This window comes from Neomonachus schauinslandi, chromosome 11 (assembly GCF_002201575.2).
Source record: "Neomonachus schauinslandi chromosome 11, ASM220157v2, whole genome shotgun sequence".
Taxonomy (NCBI): Eukaryota; Metazoa; Chordata; class Mammalia; order Carnivora; family Phocidae; genus Neomonachus; species Neomonachus schauinslandi.
Window position 1 is genome coordinate 23,565,137 of NC_058413.1, and position 14,268 is coordinate 23,579,404.

Sequence of the window (14,268 nt, forward strand, 5' to 3'; positions counted from 1 at the left end):
GTGCACCCTATCATGATGTGCACCCTACATATCATGATGTGCACCCTACAAGATCACATGCAAATTCAAAATGGATTATTAGTACATGCAGATCAGCACCTCGAGAGTGATGAAATGTGAGTCAGTTCCTACTTAGTTCACGGACAAATTGGATGATCTTATTTAATAGCTTTTCACAAATGATAAACACAATAGATATAAACACCTACATAATGCACATACACACACATACATACATATGCATATGTAGCATTCAGATGCAAATGCTTAACTGAGTATATTTCTTCTCTTTGCGTCTTTCTGAAATTAAGATCACATTGAGTTGGGGGAAGTTGGTCACATATTGTAGTACAGTAGCAGAGTAGTAGGACAGTAGTGAAAGGTAGCAATGGCAGCACCAGCTAACATTTCATGAGTGTTTACTACTTCCCAGGCATTGTTCTTCCATGCAGTTTACATGAATTCACTAATTCAATAAATAAACCAGCCCCATGGAGCAGTCTCCTTGATTCCATTTGCAGCTGAGGACACGAAGGCAAGAAAAGCTAAACACATTCCCCATGATTGTACAGCTAGTACAGAGATGAAATTTAAGCCCAGAAAATCTGACTCCAAAGCATATGCTTCTACCTACTACAGCCAGATACCATACAAGCAGTATCGTCTGTTATAGTCTGAAGGTTCTAGTCCCCATTCTGGACTAGACTATCCTTATGGCCACGGACAAATCATTCACCCCCTGTAGGTCTTAGTTTTATCATCTAAAAAACAACAGACATGGCCTGTATGATCCTTAATACCCCATCAAGCTGTCTTATTCTATGCATTTAAGCCCCCAGTACAATTCATCTCTGATCATCAGTTCTCTCCCTTGGACCTAACAAAATTAACCCTTGAATATTCAGAGCCATGTCAAAACAAGAATGTGTAACTGAAGTAGTCTCAGTCCATCTGGGCTGCAATAACAGATACCATAGACTGGGAAGCTTATAAACAATAGAAATTTAGGGGGGTGGGAGGGATGGGGTGGCTGGGTGATAGACACTGGGGAGGGTATGTGCTATGGTGAGCGCTGTGAATTGTGTAAGACTGTTGAATCACAGACCTGTACCTCTGAAACAAATAATACATTATATGTTAAAAAAAAAAAAAAAAGAAGAAAAAGAAGATAGCAGGAAAGGAAAAATGAAGGGGGGGAAATCGGAGGGGGAGACGAACCATGAGAGACTATGGACTCTGAGAAACAAACTGAAGGTTCTAGAGGGGAGGGTGGTGGGGGGATGGTTTAGCCTGGTGATGGGTATTAAAGAGGGCACGTACTGAATGGAGCACTGGGTGTTACATGCAAACAATGAATCATGGAACACTACATCAAAAACTGATGATGTAATGTATGGTGATTAACATAACATAATAAAATTTAAAAAAAAATAGAAATTTACTCCTCACAGTTCTAGAGACTAGAAGTTCAAGATTGGGGTGCCAGCATGGTCAGGTGAGGGCCCTCTTCCTGGTTACAATTTCTTACTGTATCCTCATGTGGCAGAGGGAGCTAGGGAGCTCTGTTCTCTTTTTTTTTTTTTTTAAGATTTTATTTATTTATTTATTTATTTGTGAGAGAGAGAGAGAGAGAGCATGAGATGGGGGAGGGTCAGAGGGAGAAGCAGACTCCCCGCTGAGCAGGGAGCCCGATGCGGGACTCGATCCCGGGACTCCAGGATCATGACCTGAGCCGAAGGCAGTCGCTTAACCAACTGAGCCACCCAGGCACCCTGTTTGTTCTCCTTTTAAGAACATTAATCCCATTCATGAGGACTCCACTCTCATGACTTGAGCACCTTGCAAAGTCCCCACCTCCTGATTCCATCACATTGGGGTTAGAATTTCAATATATGAACTTGGGGGGCGGGCACAAACATTCAGACCATAGCCGATGTCTACAGGCACACTGCACCATGTGGGGTTATCACCACTCCTAACACCTAACAAACTTACTTACCAAGAGACACCTACTACAAAGGACAATATATAGTTGGGAGCCAGAAGAAAGGAGATTGGGATGAAAACTTAAATTGTGTAGCCCCTTCCTTAGTGAGGGGGGGGGAGGGTAGAAGAGTGGTTTAAACACTGTAGCTTCCCAAGAGATCAGGAAAATGAACCCCAGTGTAGGAATGTATGTCTGGAGGATACCTTTTTAACCCACCCATAGATCTTGGAAGCCACATGAATCCTGTATGTAGCACAGTCAGTATTTAGAACTCAGTGGTATTTAGAACTCAATTCCATAGGCATATTTACACAGAGTGGCTATTGAAAGCTCCCAGCTGCAGAATCCTGAAGCCGCAAGCTATATTTATGTGCAGGGTTGCTAATCCCTGGTCCCAGCTCTGCTCAAGTCTGTAGAAACACTTCGTCTCTGTAGACAAGTCCTTGTAAATCTCTCCTTGTCAAAGGATTTAGTTCACTGATTGTCAGCCATGAGCTACTTCATAAAACAGCTCACAGAGGAATAGAGCCTTCTGCTCTGCCTTTGGCAGGGAGCTTGTTACACTAGATAACCTTTTAATGACTGTATTCCATTTTAACTCGGCTCCTGAGAGGGAAAGGAAAAAGAAAGAAAAGATCCTTCCTTAATGCTCTGCTTTTTTCATATTGCATCTACTGAAGCAAATTAGAAAAGATGGATAGAGGTTGCTTTTGCCTCTGGAATCCCAGGGCCCTATAACATAAAAATGGGCCAGTTGTTCATTGAAGTGGTGACGTTTCAGGGCTAAAAGAGCCATTGAAATATGCAAAGACAAAGTTTCTAAACTGGAAGTGATACCAAACCCACAGCAATGCTATTTTTAACACCTGTTTCTGGCTGAAGTGTTACTTTTTAATTCTCTGTTACACTTTGCAGTGATTGTCCTTGTTTCAATAAATTAAAATTAATATTCAGGAGAAAGAATACTGATTTAAGGGAGCACAGAAGTATATGACTGAGCATATTAAAAAAAATCTAAGGAGATTTTATGTCTACTCCCTGATGAATTAAGAGATTACAGGGGGACTATTCTCTCTGAGGAAAGCACTGAAAACAACTACGATTACTGACTGCATTCTGCACAGAGTGGTGTAAAGTATTTCACTTTAATATTGGCTAGAAGATAGGAATTTTATGAAATTCAAATCAGAGTGCTGAGAGCTCTAGCAAGAAAGTCTCTTAAATTAGAGATGTAAGGTTCTGTAACATGAAATACTTCCCTACATTAAAAATGCTGAAATTTCAAAATTCTAGATGCAAGTTACCCTGAGTGAGGGATACCTACATGACATCTACAAAGCATGGTTCTAGTTATAATATGCACATTTATGTTTAATTTGGACCAAATCTTACATGCAGCAGCAGACCTCATCGCTGACCTCCACTTGAGCTGCTTGCTTATTAACCAGACCTCTCCATTCCTCCATAAAATGTAGAGACAGAAGACCTCACTACGACTATAACTAAAGGCTAGCAGGCTCCTCTTCAGGACAGTGCTCACTGCTGCCCCATCATTAGAGATGAGCACTCACCAGGAGTCAGCTGTGTTCATCTCCAAACTAATTTTTTTTTAAAGATTTTATTTATTTATTTTGAGAGAGAGAGAATGAGAGAGAACACATGAGAGGGGATAGGGTCAGAGGGCAAAGCAGACTCCCCGCCGAGCAGGGAGCCCGATGCAGGACTCGATCCAGGGACTCCAGGATCATGACCTGAGCCGAAGGTAGTCGCTTAACCAACTGAGCCACCCAGGCGCCCAAACTAATTTTTTTTTAATTCTAAGAGTTTTGGGGGTTTTTTAAATTTCAGCTTTACTGAGGTATAATTGACATATACAATTTTAAGATATTTAAAGTGCACATCATGGTGATTTGATATACATATATACCTCCAAACTGGTTTATGGCAGTTTGTACCTGTTAGTATCATTGCATAATTTAGCTAAGAACAGTGTATATATGGATAAAATTAATTAAAGAAAAAAAGAAGCTGTTCCTATGAAAAATAAATAGAATGTTTAGAAAAATTTGATAAAGTGGAATCATCAAAAAATTATTGTTAGGTAAAATCCTATCTTACTGGCCCCCCATGAACACACCCTCTCCATATACACAAACCACCAAGAAAATAATTGGGGGAGGAATCTACTAAGAATTTTCACTCAATTTACTTCTCACGTATCTTGAGCGGTGGTCAACAAACTCCTTCTCTAAAGTGCCAGAAAATAAATATTTTAGGCTTTGCAAGCTATATGATCTCTGTCACAACTATTCCACTCTGTCACCATAACACAAAATCAGTCATGGGCAATAGCTATATGAGTATAGCTATGTTCCAATAAAAGTATATTTATGAACACCGAAATTTGCATTCCATATCATTTTTACATATTACAAAATATTATTCTTCAATTTTTTCAATCATTCAAAAAATGTAAAAACCCATTCTTAGCTTGAGGCCACATGAAAACAGATGGTAAGCCGGATTTGGCTTCGGCCACAGCTTGCCAACCCCTGATCTTGAGTCCTTGCTCCATTTTAGAGAAGAAAAAATTCAAATCATAGAAGATGCATTTTGGGTATGGTTTATGTAAGAAGGAAGCTGCAGAACTTTGCTCAGCCAACCCTATTCAAAGAAAATGTCTTGACCCTACATCAAAATATTAATGGACAATTGTATCCTTTAAGTTAAAATAGAATGATTAAGGGTTATGTATCCTACTTTTAAGATTTTCTGTTTTGTCCCCATTTAAAATTAATTGTTTAATGTCCAAGATCAGGCAGTCAGGGACCAGGTCTGTCTTTTTCACTGCTGAACTCTCAAGCACTGCCAAGTGCTATCAAGGTAGTTGCTAGATAAGTATTTTCTTCAATAAATACGTATCAAGTGATTATTGAGCAACTCCATGCTAGGCCCTCTTCCTGGCTCTATGGATACGATCATGAATGAGACAGGCATTGTCTTTGTTTTCATGGGCTTACATTTGACTGAAAGAAATACACAAAATGCAGTTACATATTTCTTCAATAAATAAATGTGCAATCACCATATAAGCCAATATTTTAAAAATCAATAGCTCATTATGACACATCCTCTCACAAAAATACCAACAAGTTACTTAATAGAAATTAGCTTTTCTCTGCCTATTGCAGCATCTTGATATATCCTGGACCTCAAAGCCTTCAGGGGTCCTTCTTTTTCTGATGGAGTGAGTCACTAGTCCAAAAGGTATTGGTGGGTGCCCTCACACAAAGAGCAAGAGATTACTACTATACTACTACCATCTCCAAGAAGCAGCAGTAGGGCTCAGTAAAACCCCTGTGTATCTCTGGCTCTGTGGGAGACTGACAATGCACCCCTCCCACAAGAAGTCCATGTCCCAATCCCCGGAACCTGCGTATGTTACCTTATGTGGCAAAAGGGACTTTACTGATGTGATTATGGTTAAAGAACTTGAAATAGGGAGCGTATCCTGGATTGTCCAAGTGGGCCCTAGCTAATCACATGAGCCCTTAAAAGTGGAGGAATCCTCTCAGCAGATGTCAAAGGAATGCTCCAGTAGAAGGCCTCCACCTGCCACTGGTAGTTAGAAGATGGAGGGGGCATGAAGCAAGGTGTGCGGGAGTCCTCAAAAATCTTGGAATGGACGTCAGCTGCCAGCCAGTGAGCAAACAGGGAGCTCAGTCCTACAACTGAAAGGAACTGAGTTCCTCCAACAACCTGAATGAGCCAGTAAACAGGCTATCTCTGAGCACCTCCAGAAAGGAATGCAGCCTGCTAACCTTGATTTTGGCCTTTGGAGTCTAAATAGATAGGGGCACCTGGGTGGCTCAGTCAGTTAAGCGTCTGCCTTTGGCTCAGGTCATGATCCCAGGGTCTTGGGATCGAGCCCTGCATCGGGCTACCTGCTCGGCAGGGAGTCTGCTTCTCCCTCTCCCACTCCCCCTGCCTGTGTTCCCGCTCTCACTATCTCTCTCTGTCAAATAAATAAAATCTTTAAAAAAATAAAGAAATAAAAAATAAACAGAAACCCAGGTGGGTCCGCCAGACTTCTGTCCTACAGAAACAGTAGGTAATAAATCTGTGTTGTTTTAAGCCACTAAATTTGTGGTTATCTGTTACAGTAGCGATTTCAAACTAACACAGGCTCTCCCTAAGAATGCCTTTGAACATCACTGCCCCTTCTCTGGAGAAAGGTGTTTGATGCCAAGAAAACCTAGTCTCCAGTGCCAGGTAATTCATTTAGAAATCTCTCTAATGATAGTATTTTTCAAAGAAACTTGTAATGCTAATTACCACCTAATTATTTTTCTAACAGGGTGTAATCATGGGCAATATTTCCAGAACATGCAATACAATTAAAGTTACAAAGTCACTTGGATTATGTGAGCAAAGCAATTGGATGATAAATATCACCTTGCCGAGTCAATTTTCGCACTTGGACTAATAATGGATTAATCTGTATGTAAATCATACAGCCCAATTACAACTTGTGTTTGACATTCCGTCTGCTTTCAGGTGGGAAAAAAAGCCTATTTTCCTGAGAGTAAGAACTGTCGGTCTTACATAGCTGAAGAACCACTCACTATAATTCCCCATGTTTCTGATTGTATCGTCATGGGCATGACCCTCCATGTATGCTGACCTGCTTGTTGGATTTAGTATTATTTCAAGAAGATATCCAAAAACAGCAGCTTTTTTCAGTGGAGGATAAAAGGGTGTTTGCTTGCCTCGTACCTGAGGAGAGCTGCAAGGCTCTCATCTCTACAGGACCTCTCGTTTTTTCTTTTCCCATCACGGAGTTGACTGAGGGTGATCTAACGCAGTCATTGCTCAGAGTGTCAAGAGTTTGGAGCAGAGATGAACGCCAAACCAGGATTTGGTAAGAGGAAGATAAGATATGCAGGATACCATGTGGGACAGAACCCAAAAGGAAAAGAACAGAGTGTCACTTGGAAATCGAAAGCCATCTCTAAACCCCTGGAGGGGATGCAGAAGCCACTTTTAGGAAAAGACCAGTTTGTTTTCTTGTCTGTTTATTCATCTGTGGGTGTTTGTAGGGAGAGGGGACTACCTCAGTGGCTGCTATGACTTTATAAAGGAAATGCTCAAAGCCTGGTCCCAAAGGGAGAGATGAGCAAAACTGGTGCTGAACCACCTTACAAAACAACAGAAGAGGCGGCGCTTTTGTCCAGCGTGTCTTCTCTACCTAGACGACTGAGCCAGGGGTGTGCAGGAGTCAGCTCTGACAGGCTCTCATAAACCAACTGTCAGCATCTCTTCCTCACTCTGCTCAGTGCTATCACATTGGTCGTTTGATATAGGCCCAAGAGAGAGTATTGACATCATGCAGATCTATAATCCTTACAGATCAGTGTTCTTGTTCTCAGAAAACCAGTGGCTAAAGAGAAATTTTATCACACACTTGAACTGACCATGCAACAGTAGCTAGGGCCTTGATGTGCTCCCTGAGGCTGGAAGCAGAGGGCTGGTCCCTGACACAGGCCTGAGAAAGCGAAGCAGCCCACAGTGACATGGGTGGCGGACTCGACAGGTTGGCGTGACCAGATGGCACCACTCGTGGGAGAGCACCAGCTTGCAGGTGCCTTTGGTCTTGTCCACCAGGGCCGCCTAGAAGGGCAGAGGGAGCACTAAAGAGCTGGCAGGAAACGCTGGGTGTCTAAGGGCTGTAGAAGGATGCTCCTGTGGAGTACGAACTGTAGGCTCCTCAGTCAGAAGAACCATGGAGCAAGGTCCCCAGGATGAGAATCTCTGAAACAAACTGCACTACCGCCCTACAGAGAGAATCGACTCGAAGTAGCTGCCACACCAGTAAGTGAGAAACCAGCTTAAGACAGACTCGTCTCAGTACGACCTCTCCTATCCTTTTTCCATGCTTCGCTCTCAGCGCTCTGACCTTAGGAGTTGTGAGCAGCTAGCTAGCAAGTTGAGGAGAAAGAAGAAGTGCGAGGCAGAAGCACCGAATAGATGCCCACCGTACCACCTGCCCGCTGTCAGCCTGAGGCGGCCCCAGATGTAAAGAGGCAGAGAACCTGACGTGAAATCTTCCTTACGGAGCACCTTCCAGTGGACGTTCTAACTTCTGTGTTCAAGTCTTGTTTGAAACTTAAGCAACCCGGGAACTTTCTATTACCTAAAAAGGATAAAAGGCGTAAGGAGGCAGGGAAGCTTTCCCACACCGAATATATTTCAAAGGGACTATGGGAAACACACACACACACAAAATGATTTAAAAAAAAACTGTAGTTGTGTTACATCATCATTTGTCTTGTTCAAAAGACCAATTACATCAAATTTGGGAAAACCTGTGCCCACCTAAACATATCTTCTTGCAAAACTGGAAAGAAATAAAATATATTTAAAGGAATGATACTTTCCCTACTGACAACAAGAATTTTTGTTTGGGGAAGAGATTTATAAACTACATTTTAGTGCAAAGTGACAAAGCTGGAAGTGATCCAAAAGTGATCTTGGAAAATCAAAGATCTAGAGCTAGCGCTATAGAAAATGAGACACATTCCTAACAATACCTAATGTACTTACCAAAAGAAGAGTGGGTTCTTCCAAATCACTAAGATTTATGTGCAAGAATGAAGCAGTAAAATGCAAAGTGAAAGAGAACCCCCCCCATCAGGTCACACTAAGGAAATAGCAAGAATTAACTGCTCAAGAGCTGGAGAATTTAGCACAAATGTATATACAATAAGCAAATTCTCTAGTTGGATTGGGAAGACATTTTTAAATATGATTAAAACCAATGATCAAAACTGGAGCGGGAAGGCTTACCCCTTTTCCAGGGTAGAGAACAGCAGGACATGTTTTTCAAAATAATATAGAGAAAGCTCTCAAAGGAAGACTAAAACCAGAGGCTTCAAAGAAAAAAATCTATATCCCCTGCTGCAATATACTTAGTGAAGTGAAGAACGAGAAGAGACAAAAATGGCAAAATTGGAGCCGGAATAGTGAAAATCAAAGAGCCAGTGAGAAGTGTGTAGACACAGAGTGATAACAGAAGAAGGATGGCTCACAAACCTAAAGACACCACCTACAGGGGCTTAAAATAAGCAAGATCAAAGAGAGAGAAGGTGGATGGGGAGGTGGTGAGGAAAAGAGTCAAGGGGGGGAGGGGGGCGGGGCGGGGAGATAGCAGTCAAAGGGAACCACAGGTTAAGTTTTGAAAATGAGAAAAGGTAACCTAGAAGGAACTGGAAAAGGACACAAAGAGAAATGAAGCATGTTCTTGCCACCAAGATGCTTTTAATCTGGAAGTTGAAATCTATACACAATTACCTTTAATAGAAAGCAGGACCTGATACTTAATACAGGAAGACAAACTAAGAAACCGTGAATTGAAAAAGTAGCCTTTGACATGAACTTCGAGATATATAGGGTTTGGGTTGGAGCAGAATTTAATCAGGAATGCTCGGGTGAAAGGTTTCTGGAGGTGGGAACAACATGGACAAGGCAGAAAATTACAGAAGAACTACGAGAGGTCAAATATAGCCAGAGCTAATCCCAAACACAAAAGAAAAAAATGTTTTTTGGCCAGTTAGTAATTTAAAAAATAGCTGATAAATTAAGTAGACTGACCCCATTGTTGAATAGGAGCAGAGTTCCTGAGTTATGGGGATTAATTACTAAAATCTAGCAGTACATTGAGAGTATCTACCAAGATCACAAGAAATACAAATTCCTGAAGTCCATCCAAGGAGATTCTAATTCAGTAATTTTAGGGTAAGTCCTAATGCAAATAGTTAATGAGCCTGAATATGTGGGAACCATGGAAGAATTTGACGGAAGCTGGGTACACTCTAGACCGTACTTCTGAGTGGATAAGAAAATGAAAGAAAAAAGTGCAACAAAACCAGAATATTACTGTGGTAAATTAGACCATTATTCTCAATTCTTCATGGCCTCTTGTCATAAGACCCTGCAGTGCCCAACAGTGAGCAGAGTGTATTGCTCCTCTCCATTGACGTTGGATTTGGCTAAAGGAATGTGGACAGAAGAGCAGTGTCTAGTTCTGAACTAAGGCCTTAACAGGTTGTTTTGATCTCTCTCTTTAGCACCTGCCATTGATCATGACAATATGGCAGTTGCTTCCTTCGGGCAGATTATGGCAACACATGGAATGAACCCAAATCCAACCTGGAACCAAAATAGCCAACCAGGAGCCCAAAGTAGAAATGTCCCAGCTAACCTGCAGGCCCATGAATAAGAGAAATAAATGCTTATTGTTGCAAGTCACTGAGTTTTGAGTTTAGTTTGTTATATGTTATTACAGCACTAGCTGAGTAACATAACAATTAAATATAAGGCTATGCCTCATCCTAAATTAAATTCTCAGCCCAAATTATATAGTTACTCTATTCAAAATAGCTCCTCAAATGTCATAGAGAAATCAAGAAGCAATATAAAGACCCTCCAATATCAGCAGTATCAACAAACAAAAGGTCAATTATGACCTCCGTCCATTATCAAATTTAAAGGAAGAAATTTATATTATTTCTTGTAATTTAAAATCCATAGTAACTCCAAAGGCTAAAGACTTTAAAGCCCAGACTTCTGTTTAATCTCATCCAGAAGTGTCTCAAAATAGTTGCAATTCCTTCAACAAATGTTGCCTGATACCTTCCAATTGAATGGTATCCAAAAGAGCTTCTGAAATTGAATCTACTCAGTCTCAAATTCTCTTGAGTCCAAATCACACTCCCACATTAAATAGAACACAAGTTAACCCCAGCCCCTAGCACAGTGGAAACTGACATTCCCCAAACCAGTACTTGGAGCAATCTAATCTCATGCTACTGTTGACAAAGACCAGAACAAAGTCTCAGGGGTGTCTCAGGGAGGAGGAAGGGTACAGATGATCCTTTGGTTTCAAGCTCTTTGGGATGCCAGGTAATCTATTGTCATTTTTAGATTTCTACATTTGACCCTACACACTCAAGTATGAGAAACCACACATTAAGATGTTGACTATAACCTTTTGGTCACCACACAAGGGGGTATGATGTCCTCTCAAAGAATAACATTTGAGATATTCACATCTTCTTTTAAAATTTAAGAATTTGTAATGATGTCAGTCCCAATCACCAGATTTTCCATTAGAGATGCTTACTCTCTTATTCAGTAGGTATGAGTCCTCTTCATTTCTATTTCCTCTTTGAACCCTATGTCCCAAGCACCTCTGTGCTAATTGAGAGCGATCTCTGTCAAATGAGTTAGCCGTAAATACAGATGCTTTTTGTCCTATCCCAAAGGCTTTGGGATTGTTTGAGCCCATGAAATCTGTCTCCTCGTCTCCACATTATTTTTCTGCTGGAGAATCCCCTTCAACAGATTCCTGAACCAGAGCCATCATAGATGGTTCTAGAAGCCTGTGCCCCTAAGGGCTCAGTGAGAACAAAACTTCTGCCATCACTCTTTTCAAAAGCCTAGTCTTTGCTTGGCTTTTTAATGCCTACACCATGAATAACCATTTCAGTGACAGCAGGAATATTTTCACGTGTCACATCTTTTCTCACAGCATTAGGATACGCCTCTGGTCTACTTTCCTCTTTTATTTCCCTATTCCTTCAAGAAAACTCAGCTGTGTTTTTAACAGCTTATCTTGCTTCTTAGGCTGCTCTCTTTCCTTCTCTTCTGAGTCTGGGGCAACCACTTGCTGTCCAGAGAAATATTTTCAAAGTCTAAGGAACTATAGACTTACCTAGTGCTTTTCAACTAGTTGAGGGGGGTTGAGACTTTCTGTATTTATTTTTACCTTGCTTCCCATGCATTTAAGTTGTTAAGATACTTAAATCACTTGGGGAACTAGGAAATGTATAATTCATTTTAAAAAAACAGCCAACCAAAGGACTGAGTACCACACAGATGAGAGGAATATAGAAAAGGCAAAAAGGAAAGTGATGAAAACTTAAGAATTCTGAGACATTGATATGCTATATGTGTGAAAGTGTTTTGGCTTTGAGGGTGAGAATAGAATAACAACTATATATTTAAAAACACAAGAATCAAATATGATAATATATGTAACAGTGCTTTGGAAAGTATAAAGTGTTCAGAATAAAAGACTCTTATTAGTAGTCATCACCATTTTATAAGACACCACTAATAATTGTATTTAAAGAAAGATGTTGGCAGAAGTGCTGGCATCATGGTAACTTTGGGGATGAGAGAGCCTGTCCTCCTCTTCAAGGCTGGTGAGAGTAAACCAGGGTTCATCTTAATGCCTAAGGCTCTGGCAAACACAGGTACTTTGTCAACGATAACACAAGGTTTTTCCACCGTGAAAGAGAAATGTTACCTAAACTCTGCCTCTGATCTGAATTTAGTCAACAAAGAGCTGCCTCCTGGGTCCAGGATAGAGAAGAATAATGGTGGGGATCAGGTTGTCAAATCTCAAAGCCAAGTTGAATTCACCAGAGGCATCTACACAAGGATCCTCATGGTTGCTGCCAAAAATAAATTAGACCCTCTGACTCAAAGGCTACTAGGACACATGGGGTGGGGGCAGAGGTGGAAACGGTATTAGAGAGATTCATCATCATCCTCTTGCGTACTATCCAATTTGGGTTTGGATCATCCTCACTAATGTGCACAGCCAAACTACAGTGTGAACCCTGGCATATACTAACACAGACACTTTTAGGGCAAATCCTTAGGGTGCTCTGCTCTCCCTGCTTTTGTTGATGAAGTGACTACTTGCCAGGGGCTGAGACATCCAGAATGAACACCAGTAGGCCCTGGAGTGTTTGGAGATGATTCAGGGAGAACAAGTGTATCTCCAAAACCACGGGGCTAGGCTCTGGTAGAAAGACATGTCTAGCCTCCAGCCACCTCAATGGGAGGACAACACAAAATATGTCACAACACGGCAATGAGGCTGCCTAGGATCAGCAAATCCATCAGGCAGAACTTCCATCCAAGGATCAGCTACTCTGGTATTTGATAACTTTGTTTCTCCTTGTGATTAGGAAAATGTGACTGAGTTGTGCCTGGAACCCACCACACGTAAGCTGCCTGGCTGGATACCCCATTTTCCCCTTGCTGAACACTGCAGAACAATGGGGCATCTGTCTTAAGAAAATCAGTGTCAGGACTCCCTTAAGATACAGCTCTCTCTCTCTATTTCACTTTCCCAGTGCTGTCTACTTTCATCCAGGGCCCAGCCACCTGGCAGATACTGGTTAAGCTTCAGAGAACTCTCTGATGAACCACCACACTGTGTCTGCATAACATGTTTGGCAACACAACTGCTTCCTAGTGCATCCATTCTACTGTTACATCACCCTGTTGTTTAATTCTTTGGTAATCTGTCTTGTGCCAAATCTCTCTTCGGTAATCTCTCTGCACCAACTAGATTTTACATCCCTTGAAATCAAATTGTGTAATGTCGTCATCTGCATTGAGGGTCTTGGTGGTGGTATTCAACCAAAGCACCTAGCATTTCTCTGCCTTTATTAGTCACTAATCTGAAATCTCCCTTCTCTTCCGCCATCTCCTCCTCCTCCTCCTCCCCCTCCATCTGCTCCTTCTCCTTTTCTTCCTCCTCCTCTTCCTCCTCCTCCTCCTCCTTCCTTCTCTTCTTCTTCTCCCTTTCTGTCTCTCCCTCACACACACACACAAAAAAGAACAAAATAAAACACCTATAATTGCTGACATATATAGTCTTTGCCCCCATGAGTTTCCTATATTGTAGAAGATATTAGCATAAATAAGAATTAGTCATAAATAGGTTTCTGTTACTGGGTGGTGACACTCAGCAGCTATAGTACATTAAACTCCCAGAAGGGTAACAGTCAATGGTTAGCTCAAAAAACTTGGAAAATTATGTTAACTACATAATACTCCATAGGAAGAAATAAGTAATGCCCAAAACTATTATAAAAAGGAGCTTTCAGGGGCACCTGGGTGGCTCAGTCGGTTAAGCGTCTGCCTTCGGCTCAGGTCTTGATCTCAGGGTCCTGGGATCAAGTCCCACATCAGGCTCCCTGCTCAGCAGGAAGCCTCCTTCTCCCTCTGCCTCCAGCTACCCCTGCTTGTGTTCCCTCTCTCACGGTCTTTCTCTATCAAATAAATAAATGAAATCTTTAAATAAATAAATAAAAAGGAGCTTTCAGGGGCACCTGGGTGGTTCAGTCAGTTGGGTGTCTGACTCTTGATCTCAGCTCAGGTCATGATCTCAGGGTTGTGAGCTTGAGCCCCGTGTTGGGCTC